We start from the raw sequence: 15,064 nt of genomic DNA, 5'->3' as shown, positions 1-15,064 counted from the left end.
GTAAAACAAAAATCCCTATCTCCTCACCCATTAAATTAATCATCAGGGGATTTTCTTTCATGTTCCTGTCTTGAACTGTAGGAGGAAGAGGAAAATGCTGAAATATCTTTTTTCTTCTTCTTCTTTTTTTCTGCCTTTTTTTAATGTGCTCACACATTGGAGCAAAATGAAAGCACTAATCAAGGAATGGCCAACCTCCCTTACTGTTCCTCCCCTCACGCCCGTTTCTTTCACAGCCAGACCAGTATCAGCTGTTTTGGGGAATGGAAGGGACAGGCAGCTGGGAGAGAGGCAGTTCGTAGCTGGGGGAGTGTGGCGGTGGCCTCCTGGGGCCTCTCCAGCAGGATGTGGATGAAGTGGAGGACAGCTGAGCCCCACGTGGACTCATAGCATGGGCATTTAAGCACAGAAGTGCCCCAGCAGGGCCTTGTGGCCGGTCATCCGGCATCACCTTTGAGTTGTGTACAGATCAGATACCATGGCCAGGCAGTCCCTGTGCCAAAGATTTCCTAAGAGAACCTGTTATAGTAAAGTAATGAAGAAAATTTTGAAGTCCTATGAGTTTATGATAAAAGTGCAAGTGTTGAAAGCATAGGGAAGCATACTCAGAAGAAAGTGAAAGTTTGACACTTTCAAAAAAACTAAGATGTAATATTTTAAAACATGTGACAGAATCAGAAATTCTTGAGGTCTGCCTCTTGCTCTATCATTCTTGCTTTGGCCCTGGGGAATCACACCCCACCCTTTTTTTAGACATGGAGAATAATTTCTTGAGCCCTTTTATATCCAATCAAAAAGGTCTTATGCTTAGCACTTGCTTTCCCTCTGAAACATATAACATTAGGGTTCTTTGTTTAGAAGATCAAGGTTATGCATTTTAAAGAGAAGAACAGAAAATAACAGAATAAATAATAGAATATCACAAATGAAATGAATTGTTGATTCTTATTGTATCCAAAGACCTGAGAGGGAAACCTTAATTTTGTAAGCCATTTTCTGCAACTGTAGCCACAGGAAATGACTTTTAATTGAATAAATTAGAATAATGAAAAAAACAGAAGAACAGTTGATCAGAGAGGTGAATGAAGTTTTTCTGTTTTCTGCGTTAGGGAAACATGAAGTTGACAGTGATGAAAAAAACATCTTAGGTGAACAGATTTGTTAACATTAGAAGTTTAACTTCTAGAATCTTTTTCATCTTTAAAGAGCAAATGCTTGCCGCTGTACAAGAATCAGCTGCAACATTTTTACAGATTTCAACAAGGAAGTTTTACAGTTTTACAGTTATGCAAAAGCAAGACATAGAGGGGTAAAACCATAACATGGAGCTAAGAAGAGACAGAATTTGCTAAACCTGGAAATATTAATGATCAAACATAACCAGTTTATTTGCAGGTAATTGGAATTTATCTATGTAAAGAATTCCCCGTAATCTGATAGAGAAACTAGCAATGCATGCATTGTTTAAAATGAAACTGCATGCTCTTGGTTTTGCCTTATTGCGTTTTACGATGTACCTTTACATTGAGGATGTTTTGTGTTTCTTAATAGTGAATTATAACACATCTCTTTAGCTGAGAGCAATTGCCCACTCTCTGGTCAAAAGGTCAAAAATAAACTGGAAATTTCCATGTTGATAAGAAAGCCTTAAACCAAAAAAATAGCATAGGTGTGCTAATGCAAAATGTATGTTGCTGTCCCAGGCTCTTAGCCAGGCCTGTTCTGAGCTGATCCTACCATTTTTCTTCCCTGCTCTCTCCTTTCCCATCTTTTTCTTCTTTCCCAGCCTTCATTGCTCCAAACCTAAAGATGGCCAGTTATGAAATGCTGCCAGTCAGGATTCCCAAGCTTCAAAGGGATCTCTCATCAGCAGAGACAGAGGCTCTTTTGTGTAGCTCTTGGAGAGTGGCTCTGTCTGCTTCCGCACAGGCAGGGAACTCCGGAGCTTCTCTTCACTCCAGCCTCTCAATGCACCATCTGGATGTCGCAGGGATTTTTTTGTATGTTTTCCCCAAGGCTGCAGACGAAGTAAGACTGCAGTCAGTGTGATGGTCTGCGGGGAGTCGTCATTCTACATGCACGAATGCAAGGAAACAGGTCTCTGCATTTCGGCGCATTGGGTGAGGAAGCCTCTCCCCAGAGGTCATCTTGGCCTTGTGTTTTGCCAGCTAAGAGTGGTCTTAAAACTGGAGGAAACAAATGCTAAACTTTGTGCTGGGAATTCATCACCAAATGGAGTCCATGGGTACAGTAACAGAAAAACTGTGAAAAAGAAAGTCCATAGAGGTAACGCTAAAATCTTTAGTTTAATACCATTGTCACCAGGTTCTGAGGGTCAGGAAATCCTGCTGTGCTTTCTGAGAGGTGTCTGGGATTTTACAGGAACTGTCAGCTTGATTTCACAAGGCTTTGCTCTAATTTTCTGTGTTCTGCTCTGTGAAAATTTGAGTGCAAAGTTCTGCTATACCGTCAGGTCAGGTTAATACCCACTACCAAGGTGCAAACAATGTGCCAAGCGCAAAAGCCAAGGAGAGGTGACCCTTCTCTATTGAGCAAGTGATACGAAATGGGTGAGAAGGCAACACAAGAACAGCCACAAGTGAGTCAAACCGCTGATCTGTTTAACTCAGTTTTTTATCAGCTAAGGTGGCTAGCAGGGAATACTTAGCAAGAATATGAAAAATAGTGTAAATACAGAAAGTATCTTTCTGTAATACAATCCAGGAGTTGTCAGAGAGGGAAGAGAGTCACTGAATGAGGCTGCAGCAGTCCTCTTGCATCTCTTGCAGTGCAGAATTTTGAATTGCCTGTGATTTACTCTCATGCAGAAAGATAGTGTTTATCAACGGCTTTGCAAAAGGCAGAACTTGCATTTACTTTCTCTTTGCTTTCTGGCAGCTGAAGTTCAACATCACCGCTCTCTGGGGCCAGAGGTTCCTCAAGGCAGGTGCAGCATCCTTCTGTGTGTCAGCGGCAGAGCGCCAGTTCTCCCTGGGGCTTTCACACACTCGCATTCACCGCTGTTTTTTCCACTTCACAGACCCAGAAGATCTTACCTCTGGTCAGTGGTTCATGATATCCATGGCTCTCTAGATTATGTGGCTGGGGTTTTTTGTTTTTTGCTGTGAGCCTATGGGACTGGGGCTGTAGGAGTGAAGCTGATGGGTGAGACAGCAACAGTCTTCTGTGCTGACTTAGAAGATTTCTGATCACTAATAAAGCCGGGCATTCATTTTCTGAGAAAGAAGCGATAATCTGGAGAAGGAAAACCCTCCTGGGGATCTATTATTCCCTTCCTTATGGATCTGAGGGACCTGTGAAACTGTAAACCTTGTGACCACTTCACCTTCCCTGCTCAATGAGAAGCTACGCAGGCATGCAAAGTTTCTTGCAACAGTTTCTTGGGCTATTATTTCATTTTTTTCATGGCTGTTTCATGAAAGGATGCAATGTGGGACGCACTTTCTAGGATTCTAACTAAAGAGGAACCTAAAAAGACATGTTGTGAGTCACCTTTTTAAAAATACTTTTAGATGCTCTAAGAAAATGGTCCTGGAACCTTTGACCATTGAAAAAAAATATCATACTGAGCCTAAATCAGCAGAGCCTTTTTCCACTTTGTGACTAAAAGATTTTATGGGCACACAAAGGCCCAACCAAAGGCAGATCTGGGCAGTACAGCATAGAGAGGGTTTTGCTGACAGTGCATTGTACAGCAGGTACAAGATGGTGCAGTTCTATGCCCTTCACCGGGCAGCGCTCTGGCACACTCACATCTTTTATTCAGCATTTAACAAGATCATCGCTGTGTCATGGCTGCATTTCTGGGTGATGCCTGTCTGACACTACCTCAGGGTAGAAATGCTCTAAGTATAACACAAATGTACCTTACAATAATGGAAAATCCTTTCGCAAGCTAGAGAGTAATGCACTCCGAACAGAAGAGCTGCTCTGGTGGCCCCAAGGTGATATCTCCCAGAGCAGCCGGAAAGGTGAATGCACAACAGCAGCAGCATTTTACAATAATTTACATCAAAAGAAAGAGAATGACAGAACTGGAGGCTACAGTGAAAATAGATGAGATTTTTTTCCCTAGCACTAGTGACAGTGAAATATTCTATGTAAGAATTTTATTAAAACTACATATTGGGAGGGGAGAAAAAAAAAATAATCTGTTTTTATCCTTTCCTTCTCTTTCCTTTTTCCTCTGTTGTCATTTGGAGGAAACTCATCTTCTTGAGGAGGCTTTATACGAATAATAAAGTTGATTAATAAACAGAGGATACAGAAGGTACATTAATTTTCCTTATACTATATCTCACTGTCTGAAGTAACTGAGAGCTTTTCCCCATTTCTTTCACTGTGACAGATTTGTAGTTGGATGGATGGCAAAACGAATGGAAGTGTGTTCCCTTTATAGTGTAAAAGGGCTGAGGACCATTTTGAAAGGTGGTTAAGGTCACAACATTTAACGTGTTGTTCAGCAGCACCTTGGAGCCAAGGAGTCTCTCACTCCGTGATTCAGCTCCTCCCAGGTATGTGCCTTGGCTGTCTCCCAGCTCTGCAGCAAGACCTGGGCATGCACCAGCCTCAGCAAGCTGTGCCTGCTTATCCATGGGGTGCAACCACAGGGGCAGAGGTTGTGAGGGTGCCAAGATGTGTCACATGCTGTCTGGACAACCCGGGAGCCTGTTGGAGGATGGGGATATGGGGAAGAGAGGTAATCCAGAATGAAGGTTAGATATAGCCTCACGTTGTCTGCAGTCAAAGCATTACTGTCTAACAAAGGCTGAGATGTATCATACAAGTGGCTCCAAGCCACTGATCTCAGAGCCTCTTATAGTACTCCTTCCTCCACCTTCTTTTTTCTCAAAAAATATTAAAGGATTGACTAACTGTGGGTGTTGCCAGGCAAGGGAATTTCAAATACTGACAAGATCTGTATTACCCAGACCAGTGTGGCCCAGCAGAGCTGGCTGGGAGCACCACTCCATGGGTGCCATTGCAAGGAGATGTGGAAGAGCTATTGGGCGCTGACAGTCATTACCTTCCTCTGCATTTGCAAATAGCCTGGGACAAAACAACCAAAACCATTTGCCTTAATGCATCCCCATTAAGGGCATGGAGGGGATGGCTGGAGACGTGGTATCTGAGAGATTGCTGAGAGCTGGGGCTGTTCAGCCTGGAGAAGAGAAGGCCCCGGGGAGATCTTATTGCAGCCTTCCAGTACATAAAGGGGGCCTACAGGAGAGCTGGGGAAGGACATTTTACTAGGGCATGTAGTGATAGGACAAGGGGGAATGGCTATAAACCGGAAGAGGGCAGGTTTAGATTAAACATTAGGAAGAAGTTTTTCACTTTGAGGGTTGTAAGGCACTGGCACAGGTTGCCCAGAGAGGTTGTTGAGGCCCCATCCCTGGGGGGGTTCAAGGCCAGGCTGGACATGGCCTTGGGCAACCTGGTCTAGCGGGAAGTGTCCCTGCCCATGGCAGGGGGGGTGGAACTCGATGATCTTCAAGGTCCTTTCCAACTTAAACCATTCTATGATTCTATGATTCTATGATTCTATGATATCTGATGCATGTAGTGCTCGCTGCAGAGGAGCCAAGAGTTATTACCACCCCAGTGGCCTAGGGCAGCAGAGGGATGTTCTGGGAACCAGCTCCAACAGCTGCTGTGGTTGAGCTATTTGGACTTTAGAGCAGTGAGGTTTCCCCGATGCCCAATGTTTTAATCTAGATTTGCAGGTCTCTCCTACACTGATCTGCAGATCTCTATCAAAACAAATGCAATCCCTTCTGCTTTCAGTGCAAAAGAGTAGTTTGATAATGTCCTACTGCAGTGCTGCTCTTCATTACAGCAGTAATTTCCCTGACCTAGCAATTCTGGTGCCTCTTGTGTTTACCCAGGTTTTGCACACATGAATGGTAATGCAAACGCAGGCAAAGAGATATAAACCACTGAGCCTCTCGTATTTTTTCCAAACATCGCACGACATCTTGCTGTCTGCTTTTGCTCTAATTTGTGGGAATCCTTGTGCTGTGAACATGGCGTTGGAGATTTTTGCCTCAGGTCTCTTGTGGTGTTTTTGATTTCTCATTGTGTTCACAATGGCAGAAGCCCTCTCAAGATTCAGTCTGAACTGGTGACTTTTTTTTGCTTGTAATATTCCAGTTGCTTTGTGAAGGCTGACTTCAGGGGCACACCATGATCTAACTAGGTGAGTGCTTGTCTTCCATTCCTAGGCATGATTAACAGGGTCCCCTCGTGTCTGATGGTCCAGTAGGCTTATCTGGCCATGGCGAGTGCCTGACCAGCACAGTCTGTCCTGCCCTCTTATTAACTCAAATTCTAATTATTTTCCTGTGTGAGGGGAGACTGACTTCTGTGTGTATATGTTTTTGGGTGTCTACGTGCCAGTAGCTGGAGTCAGGCCATGGTCAAGCGGACCCCATGATGGTGGTGCCACCAACCACACTGAGTGAGAGTACATATGCTAGTGTGTGACAGCTAGCAGATATCAAACTGGACTAGGATAACTGTCTTGGGAGTAAGATTTCAAAGCAGCCGTAAGATATGTGTGTTGCTGTGTGTGAGACCACCAGAGGAGTTGGCTACCATGGGGACCAGGTAGTCCAGAGCAACTGCCAGAGAGATTGCGGTGTCTGGGGTTGACTGACATGTGTGTGTTGGTGTGTGCAAGAGGGCTCTGCACTGGAGCTGCAGCCTCGGGGGCTTGTATGCCCTCGTGCCAGCAACTGGGGAGACTGGGATCCGTGGATAGCAACTGGGCAGACCGAGTGTCTGTGCTGGACAGCTGCTGCAGGGATCCACCTTGTACGTATGTACATACATATTCTTATCAACGGACCTTCATCCTGGTTTGCCAGAGAGGTGAACAGGATGAGGCTGCTATTTACATTTGTGTGCATGCAGAGTGTGCCTGTCTGTGTTGGTCTGTGTGTTTTTGTTTTTTTTTTCCATCATCTTTTAAAAGTTGTTCTCACGTGGAGTATGGTACTCAACTTGCTGCAATATAATTTCATAGCTAACCTTCTCTTGTTAACTGAAATCTCTTAAAAACTTGGCTTGACAGACAGTGCTGTAATCAAAAAAGTTGCTTTCTGAGTCTTTCTGACTCTTCCCTGTTTTGCAGGTACCTGCTGCTAGCCAATAAAAGATGGAGCCTTCCTTTGAGACTTATTCCAATGTCCACACCATTTCAGTGTTTCAGCTGGCTTCCCAGCATTTTCATAGCCCATTTGGTCCTAGTAGGAGGTGTTGGTCAGCCATCAGTTAGACCGTAAGATTGAGAGGGAGACCTGATGCACGCACGCCTACAAGCGTTGCTTAACATCTGCATGAGACAGAAAGTGTTTCTAACTGGCTTACACTAAAGCTTCTCAAGAATGTAGCTCCTCAAAACTGCCTTTTTTTGCCTATCAGCTTTTCATGGTGGAGCAGGTCCAGGATAAAACACATGATTAAAACTTGTCATGCATCAATCACTTCAGGGCAAATAATTCAGATGAGTATTTTGGTTTTACTAGCGGGTAAGTGGGTAAGTTTGGTATTTCCTGTGCCATTATTTAAATTTATGGCAGCAGACTAATTTGTATGCCAGATCCTGTACAGGGAGCACTCAATTTGGTGCCACAGCTTTACTTGAAGATGATTCATATCAGACTTATAACACTTTATCACATCAGATGATGTCTAATATCTATTCCTGGAAATCAACAAGATTGATGAGATAAGGACTGTAACAGAACATCACAGATTTCAGGAAATTAGCTCTTTTTCACTGGAAGCCAAAAACTAAGTCTAACGACTGGGTTTATTTAGGCCTATATTTTTTTCCCCAAAGTTCTCTCAGGAAATTATTGCTATACTGTTTCACATCTAATGTGATTTCTTGAAGCAATATCCTGTGGTATTGGCCTGTCATACCTGAATGGAAAAACTAAAAAGACTTAACTGCAGAAATATTTTGCCTAAGAAAGGTACATGGTAGGTGGATACCATAAAACTTGTGAGGTGCAGTGTGGGAGTTAAAAGACAGCCAGACATGAAAACAGAGCTGTAGCACTGCTGAGTTAAAAACAAAACCAAACACAACCTTGATTCAACAGAATTGACTCATCTCGAGGCAGACATGGGTTATGCAAACAATCCTGGTCAACATAATTTCTGAAACAGAACAGATTCTATCCAACTCATGATAAGGGAGCACTGAAAGAGAGAAGTTATTTGATTTGTTCCAACTATTAGCTGAAACACTGCTATTCGTACAGGAGTTCTTCCTCACCAGAGTCTGTTCTCACTTTGGTACACGCACAGAGCCTCTTTTGGAAGAACACTGTTAGCATTTCATTTCGTTGTTCAGCACATGAAGCTGCCTTTTTCACTCTAAACTACGTAAACTTTTTATGGAAGACCAAGTTGTTTTTTATGTCATGGGATTTCTATGTTATTGTTCATGAAGTGGTTCCACAGGAAAGGGCCAATTTCAGATTAAGGTTATCTGTAGTCTTTCCATATTTCGAAACACCTGTCTTTGCTGTATTTCTCATCTTTTGATGTGATTGTGCCTGCGTGAAAGCGTCAGGGAGCACTGTGTCACAGCAGATATCCAAGACAACTCCAACTATGTCCAAATTAACCTTTGCTATACAATATACAGCTGTATCCAACTCAACTGTAGCATCGAAGTATAAGATTGAGGAATTGATTCTTATAATTGAGAGAAAAGTATTATACAGGCTGATGTGATAGTAATCTATTGTGCTAATTATTTGTGAGATGTGCACCACAGAAACGAACCGTTTCCACAGCAAGAAGAGTCAAAAGTGGTTAAAAACTTTGTAGCGCTGACTTGCTGATTCATTTTCACAGAAAGGGTGGGAACCTAGAGAAGATTACGGTGTTTATGGTATTCCTTCTAACCTTCTGCAAATTAGAACCTGTCTTGTTAGAATGACATTTCCATTATTTGCTGTTAGATTATCCCCAGCCAAATCTTCATTTTTTTTTCTCTGCAATTGTGAGCCACGCAACTAAAGTGGCAATCAAAGCAGAAGTTCAAATTACTCTCCAGACTTTCCATGCTAGCTTGTTACTCTCAGAATTTATAGTACAAAATTAATCCCACCCCTGGAATTTGTCACCTTTTTTTCAGATATTTTAAAAACATCATTGAATCTTCTGTTTAGAAAGCGGATGTCATCTACAGATTAGCAGGACAAACTCCAGTGCAGGATGCTAGCTCAGTCTCTAGTCCTCCTTCAGTGCACTCACAAAGTACGCTGGGTTGTGTTTAAAGGGATAAATTGGAGTTTTGTCTGAGTAAAGACTTCAATTGAGGACTTTAGTCCTACAATTAGAAGCATCTGTTCTGATGTAAAGCTAACATGATTACTGAAGTAACCTTTGATGACCAAAATTCTCAAGCCTGAAATAAAATTAGTCTTAAACAAATTTGGTTTGCTGCCCAGGGTCTAGCTGAGCAATCAGATTTCAAATGATTGGTCTAAACCGTTATTCAGCTTGAAAAATTGGGGGGATTTAAAGGCTAACAGCTTTAAACTAAAACATTGTAAGTTTACACTATTGATCATTGCAGATGAATTGGGTAGTTACAAAAGACTTTTGGTATCTGAAGTTGTGCTAAATATTATCTGAGTCTTCTGAAGGTCAGGGACATGGGTGTCTCAAGTTCTTATATTATACAGCTTATTACTGCAAAAATTAGGGACATTTTTTTTCAGAATGAGCCGGAATAATCAGGTTAGTCTGCTCAGTATTACCCTTTGAACACTATACACTGTATTTCTGTAACAAAATCCTTTTCAGAATATGTTTTTAAACATTTTCATAACATTACCAATATTTGAGAGAGAGAAAAAATATTTTAATACTAAGATTTTTTGTTGTGGTTGTGTTAAAAATCCTTTATTAGATTGGTTCTTACTACATCAGCTCTAGGGTCATCTAGTAAGCAAGGAGGAAAAACAGTCCAAAAATATGGAAAGGGACGAGTGTATTAAAAACAGACACCCTCGCAAGGAGAGCACAAGTGTTGGTTTGCGTTGCTCTGGTGAGATCTAAGATCCCTCCCCTTACTCCTCTCTCGTCCTAAAGGGTGGAAAGTGCAGCTTTCTTCACTGTGATCACAGTGGGCAGCATTTCATTGATCACAGTGGGCAGCATTTCATTGCCAGTAGTTAATAGTGGAAGGATGAAAAAAATAGGTATAATATACTCGTTGTGAGATATGCCTTTAAAGACAGGCAGTGTCTGATAAGGTGTATCGACAATGAGATTTTGGGTGAAACAGAAACCAGTCTGTACCATGAGAGATGTCTGTAGTTCATATGATAAGAATAATTCTCTCTTTTGGAAAAAAAATTAGTACTAATGCCAGTGAAGACAGGGCAGGAATTTAGGATTGTGGCTTGAGAGTACTGTCCATAGTGACTTCCTGGTGGAAGATTTCAAACGTGTGGATAGAGCCAGTGATTCTTGCAGATGGACTCACACTGAAGCTATTTTCATCTCCCTAAAATCCTTCTCTAGTCAGTCGTGGGAAAGGTGTCTCCAGATACTTGTCAGAAGATCTTGAGTGGTTTTCTCCCTGGCTTATGTTCAAAAATTATGATTTTGGGTCTGGTTTTACTTGCTTTTGATTAAATGTACAGGTCCTGAATGAAGTTCAGTCTCTTGCCTCTGAAGTAGTGTCTCACTAAATAGCCAGCCGGGGTACACATGGTGCCCACTATCATGTGTTTTACATGTTTGCAGCATTTAAATATTTGTTCCCTCAGTCTCTGCCCTGAAGATATTTTCCACCAAAATCAGGACTGTTTCACTCAGACTGGGATGGGTGGTGACTGTCACTGTGTTGTTAATAACTATGCAAAACTTGATTCATTTCTTATTATACAGTATGCCATGTTAGATGAGTAAGTGTATGTCCTGATTTGAGGTAAAACAGAACCAATTTTGTTCAGTAACTTTGCTTCTTAGCTAGGCTTCTTCTAACTGCTGAAATTAACAGCATATTGTGCACACAATGTTCGCTCTCAGAGTGATAAGACCTATGTTTATAGCTGATGCCAAAGGATGGTATGCAGAGAGGTTCCTGCTTATACTTTTTGCTGTAACACCCAGGGCCAGATAACTTGGTTATGATGTGCCCCACTGGAGGGTCGAAAGTGGAAAAGCCCAGTGGGATGCCACCTGCAGGGAGGAGCTGACAGGAGAGGTGACCCAAAACTGACCAACAGGGTATTCCATCCCATCTGCCTCGTGCTTAGTATAAAAGCTGAGGGATCAAAGGGTCAGTCGCTCTCTCTTTCTTCAATGGCCGACATCTGAGGAGGACTCTGTCTGTTCGTTTGCCTTTGATCCCGATCCTGAATGCAGATCTGGAATCCAGTTCCTATCCGTCACTGAGTCCAGTCTGGGACTTCCCCAGTGCCAGCTGGTGTCATGATTGTCATCCTGGGAGCTTGATACTGTTTTGTATATATTTCATTATTTCCTTTTATTTTATTATTAATATTTCATTAAAGTAGCTTAGTTCCTTCGAAACTCATAAGTCACTTTTTCCCTCCTCTGCCTCTCTCTTTGAAGAGGGGTAGAGGGGAGCATCTGTCGGTCCCATCTGGGGTCCCACACATCCCCAGTAGCCGATTTGGCCTAAACCATGACAGTGTATTATCCACACAATTCTGTGAATTGTTTTAATAATAAAGAATAATATTTTTGGTAAAAATGTGTGAAAGGATCTGGGAAATAGAATGGCTTCTGCATAATTCAGTGCACTTTACCAGTGACAGCCAACAAAGGATGTAAATCTGTTGCACAGCCCTGACATTTATCTTTGAAGAAGTCCAGTTCCATTTCACGTTGCAAGTGTATATATATATACACATACATATATAGTCCATCCTGAATCCAGACACTAGTCCTTATGAGTCTCTGGACTCATTGTTAGTGTTTCCATGCTTGGCTGTAGCTGGGCAGATGTCTGAGTTGGTGGGTTTAGCTCGAACCTGTGCTCGTTACTGCTGGTTTTCTGCTATGGCTGGAGCTTGGCTTGAGTACTCTTCCTTTACTGCATTACAGGGCCAAGCTATGGCTTATGCTGCACTGTGGGAACAGACATGGGGTGTTCGTATACTTCAGGTCTTAGCAAGAGGTGTTCACCATCATGGTACTTTTCAGATTGCAATGGGTAGACATGCTGAGTGGGCCCCTGTCCCATCTGCACTTAGGAGGAAGCTCAACCTCTGCACTGCACAAGAGTTTGCAGGCACAGAGGTGGGAGCAGGAGTCATCAGAGTTTAACTCTCTGAATGGCCCAGAGGTCAAGGCTCAGCCTGACTAGCTTAGGCACAAGCCTATCTTAACTGGCAAACAGAGTTACCTCCACTGCCACATTTATTTATATTTGGGCAAATTCTGCCAAGCATTCTGAACCAGCATTTTATACTTGCCTCTGGGAAGATGTTGAAAGCTTTCAGCTCCCATTAAACTCATGCTTTGCATAGGTATGGGTAAACCTTTCGTGCACATTTAACTTCCCCAGACTCAGGACAACAGGGAATACATTTTCTCTCATCTGCAAAAGTATGGTGGTTTCTTACGCTGTGTCTAGGGTCGGCTTGCAGGTACGGGTGAGTGCACCAGCCTTCCTGCTTTGAACCTTGGTTTCCTTAAGGAAGGAACCCAGATGCAGTGGCCAGACCCAGGCGTCCTACCTGAGGCAACAGGGATCAAGATTGCGAAGGACATGATGGTGCATGCCTGCCCTACAGCCCTAGGGACCATTCTGGCAGGTAACAACTGAAGGCACATGCACTGTACTTTCCAGCCCTTCCTTTGTCCCTACCTGTGACCAACACGCTGTTCCTGAGTGCTGGAGCTACAGATAAGTGCACAGTTTAACCTCCTTTAGTGCAGCTTTCTGCAACAGGCATTGGAAATCCTACCCACTCTTCACATCTTGTATCACCAGTGATTCCCCCAAAAATTGCTGGCCTGGAGGAACAAGCCCAAGTTTGCAGAATTTGTGTAGCTGTGTTCTGGTATAGCCTAGCATAAATTTCTGTTTTCCCATCAATGGACATGTTTGGACATGGAAGTATTAAATCTGTGAGAGAAAAAACTTTGAGAAGGCTGTTTGTATCTTTTACATTAATCATCATTACCACCCACATCATTAAAAATATTCCAGAAAACCCTGTGTTAGATAACACCGTATGTGGTTAAGATATAAATTCCTTAGCTTTTGAGTATAAATAAAGAACAAGGAATATACAAAAGTATTATGCTGCTAGTCATGATTTAATAATCTGTTTTATCATAGTTAAATATTAGTGAGACTTTGAACAAAAAAAAAATGTTTTTTCTTTAAATGAAGTCTCTTGTTATTCCAGAAAGTAATTAAGCATATGTTCTATACAATATTAAGTGCTCTTGAAAGAGACTTTTTGCACATGTGAAAAGTAGAACAGAGTATAACATCAGACTGAATTATTTTGATGAAAAGACTCACAAGTTGCCAACTCAGTGATAAATGTTGTGTGATATTTAACTGGTTATTTGTCTTTTTCTTTTTTTTTTTTCTCCTCTCTTCTTTTTGTTTGGACTATTATCCTGCTTAACTGGCATTTGGAATTAAACCAGAAAATGAGAAAATCTACAAAGGGAGAAAAAATTACTGTTCAATTGAAAATTTCCACCTGCTTCTAAAATTCAAAAAACCCCACCCAGTAACTTAGGTCTAAATACTACTAGAAACCACGTCAACCAGATTTGAAAACACACCGGTAGATATGAAGTTCCCATTTAAACAAAAACATTTCTCCATACAAACCAGGGGTAAAGTGTTTAATCCATTTGCCTAATCTGATAAAACCCAAGGAAGTATGGGCTGCATCTCTCTGAGGAACAACTCCCATTGGAAACCCTTGTTCCACACGCTGGGGCCACTGTCATGACTCCCTCTGGGGAGATGCACCTTTCCTGTAACCCCCACTGGGGGAGAAGAAAAGCCACCCCTTCAAAGGGGAGCCGGTATTTATAAATCCTACATTAGGGTTAGCCTAGGGCTAAGAGAGCTGTTCCCTCAGTGAAGAGAAATTCCATGTGCTGAGTTTCTATGCCGCTTGATGGTGCTCCCTGCTTCCTCAGTTTACTCTTTATTCTACAATAGAGTATAAAATGGGAACCTAGCCAAAACTGAGAGTCAGATTTAACTGGAACGACTTTAGCACCCAGCGATTGCAGATTCTAGGCCACCTTCTCTCTTACAAGAGACAAACCAGTTTTTGTGCTGCAGATTTATACTCTGTTATCTTTGGTGTCTATGAATGATATCAAGATAATATTTTTGAGTCATGTGGGACATAAGGAACCTGATTCTCAGGCTGAAATCTTTTTCAGAGGTGATGCTAGGGGTTAATTTGATTTTTTCTGATTTTTATAATACAGTTCCTCCTTTCCCCTGAAGTAGTACCCTGTTTTTCTGCTTGTCCAGCTGATCTGAATGATGATCTTTCTTATAAGTTTCTGTTGAAGTTGTTATTAAAATAGGAAGTGTTCTTGCTTAGGCTTTATTTTATAGCTTCCTACTCGTGCCTTTTAATTTTTGACCCATTAAAATTTCCTGGAGTACACTGCCTCCTGCAAGCAGATACACTATCTCGTCCAACCACACAATGCTTTCATAAGAAATGCTTTAAAGCTGTTTATGCAACATCCTTGCATATTATCATTCAGTTATCTTGTCTTTTGATGTGCATAATAAGTTAGAAGATGCTGAGTAAATAATTTCAGCTCTTTGAAGTGCTCAACTTATTTCCATTCTGCAGCTGGAAATCACCAGAGCATAACAAACAAGCACTTCAATTACAGCATAACATTGCTTAAAATATAAATTTGTGTGATCCAGAACTGTGTTATCCTGTGTGTTCTTGGTGCAGTTGAGGTCGTGGGGCTCTCTCACAGTGCTAGCAGTGATGTGCTGGTTAGATACACAGTGTGATGTGCAGAGACT

Source organism: Charadrius vociferus, unplaced genomic scaffold (assembly GCF_000708025.1).
Source record: "Charadrius vociferus isolate BGI_N301 unplaced genomic scaffold, ASM70802v2 scaffold262, whole genome shotgun sequence".
Classification (NCBI taxonomy): Eukaryota; Metazoa; Chordata; class Aves; order Charadriiformes; family Charadriidae; genus Charadrius; species Charadrius vociferus.
Note: the sequence above shows the minus strand (reverse complement) of the source record.